Source organism: Egretta garzetta, unplaced genomic scaffold (genome assembly GCF_000687185.1).
Source record: "Egretta garzetta isolate BGI_Z169 unplaced genomic scaffold, ASM68718v1 scaffold107, whole genome shotgun sequence".
Classification (NCBI taxonomy): Eukaryota; Metazoa; Chordata; class Aves; order Pelecaniformes; family Ardeidae; genus Egretta; species Egretta garzetta.
The window spans coordinates 395,608-398,176 of NW_009260399.1; positions in this window are offsets into that span (position 1 = coordinate 395,608).

Below are 2,569 nucleotides of genomic sequence, written 5' to 3' on the forward strand. Positions count from 1 at the left end.
CCTTTTTTTTTTTTTTTTTTATGAATGAAAGTAGAGAGGCGAGGCAGGATTGAATGTGTATGTCATTCAGGGGCTATGACAGAGATGATTAGGGAGGTCAGTGAACTCCTTTGCAGCCTTGAGCATGCGGTCACTCTATTCAGCAGCCACAGAATAGACATCAATATAAAAAAGCCCGTCCAATTTGCATTAGTATTCAGATAAAGATATTACTTCGTACGATTGGTGAATGTCAAGTAACGCTGGCTGCTCTTAGAGAGCGGACCGACAGAAATGGCAGCGGTTTGCTTTTAAAAACTTCTGATAACCAGCCTGTCTCCTCTGGCGGGTTTGTATGTGACTGTCTCCGTACCGTATCCACGCAAAAGGGAATTGCTGGCTGCCTTAGGATTTGTATCACACTAGTTAGCTGCTGAAGCTGTCTGTGAGCATTGGAAGAGTTTTACAGAGAGCTGCTGACGTTCGAGCAGGTTTGTGCGGGAAGGGCAGAGCTCTCCCAATCTGTCAGGAGCAAGAACCGAAGTTGCCTTGTGCAGCTCTGGAGCCAGATTGCCACCCAGAGTAACGGCGCAGGCTGCTTTCAAGCCAAAAGAATGGGAAAGGTGCTGCTCCGGGATTATGTTTAAGTTGAATGGCGGAGTATGTACCAGTTCCTGTGACTTTTCTGCTTGGGGAGAACTGGTGATGCACTGGTTTTTCTTCACGCCGCTGATGGCAACCTGGGCTCTCGTAGCCCTCCAGCGTGCGCCCAGCAGAGGGTCCAAGGTGTAAGGTACGGCGATCCGCCTCGCTCCGCGTTGTGTATCTGAGCGTTTCAAAGTTCACCCTGAAATTAGAAGGGTATTGAAGTGAGCGCCAAATGGCACCGACCATTCCCGGAGCCTCGGGGTTTACGTGTTAAAACCCTCTAAAAAGAGTTTCTTGTATACTGATGGTGCTTCCTACTTTGTGCGTGAGACCAGAAACCCTTTAGATCCAGGGGCCAGCTCTGGGTGATACAGTTTTGAGATTAAAAGTTGATCCATTTGTTCTTTAGCAGCAGCTAAAAAAGCTAATTAAGTCTTTAAAGTTGAGACTAGCATATTTTACTGAGCAATAAAATAAGAGGATGATGAAATATGGCTTTTTTTTTTTTTAAAATCTATTTCTTACCTAGAAAATAGCGAACTAGAAAGTCAGTTCCAGTGCAGAGATGGACTCATTAACGTGTTCGATACTAGCTGTACAACAGCACGTCTTTTCCGCGTATTGACAAGGGTCACTCCAATTAAATCTGAGGATTTTTTTCTTTTAATTAAGACTTTATTAACAACCACTGAGTAGGGAACGTGATGAAAAGTGCATCTGAAAATGGTGTAGCGAAGTGTTGATCTGCTAATTAAATCATGCAATTAAAGTAAGCCACTCTGACCAGCATGTTAACTTTTACGACTCACTCCAACAACTCTTCAGCACCCTTTGGGAACGCGTACCTGTCCCGAAGCCTGCCTGGGCGTGGGTTTGGAAGTTAGGCGAACACCAAAGAAGTCTTGATTGCTGCATCCGCACTGCATCTGGGCTGTTTCCATCCTGTGGGACCCAGTCTGCTGCCTGGACAAAGCTGAAATTCCATGTGAAGCTATGGGAGGACTTTCTTCCCCTCAATAAGGCTGGAAATTTTTTTTTCCTCTTAAAGCATGGTCAATAAAAGTGACCTTTGATATCCAACTATACGCTTAGAAAGCTGTCCTCCCTAAAAACGTACTGCACACGTCTGCTATTTCAATTAGAGACCCTAAAAGACAGGGAAACACCCCAGTTTCTGAGCAGTTAATAAAATGTCCAGTTTACAAAAGCATTTGGCCAAGACGTTTCTGACAGTGATCTGTCAGCTGGCACACAGAGCTGTGACTCAAAGCATTAGCTGAACCTTAATTTCAGCGGAGGGTAGGGCATGGCCTGCTGGTAGGTTTTTCTGGCTGGTCATTGAAGTGTCTAGGATCCAGGGCAGGAGCCCTGAGGCTCCAGAGTAGGTGGAGAAGTGGCTGTGTTCTCCTCATAATTTAGCTTTCGGCAATTTTTAGTATATGTGGAGTAGAACGAGCTGGAATGGTACAAATTCAGATATTTCTACAAAAAATACAGGCAAAATTACCTTGCCAGTTGGGTGACTTTTTCCCAGCTAGGCTGGATCTGATACACAGTCGATCAATTAAACCGACTTTATTTTTACTCTGTTTCCCCGTTTGAATAGACTTTTCTCTTCTTCCTAGGGTGCTACGTGCTTGTAACTTTTTCTGTGTCTGGGGGTTTGTCTAGCTCTGCATACCTGTTTCTTCTTTTTTCTGACCCTTCAAAAATAATAATAAAAAGCATCTTGAAGTTGCCCGCTGGCTCAGCACCCTCCAAAGCCATTCGGTGGTGTGCTTTGATGGAGCTGTTTCAGTGTTTGCCATTTCATCTCTTTTAATACTGGTTAGTTAATAAAATTTATTCTCCTCCACGTACCAGGCTGGATGCCAGACAGGATGGTGGCTTGGTAAAAATTCACCATACCTCCCTTTTTTGCAGCAAACGGGACTGCGGTTCA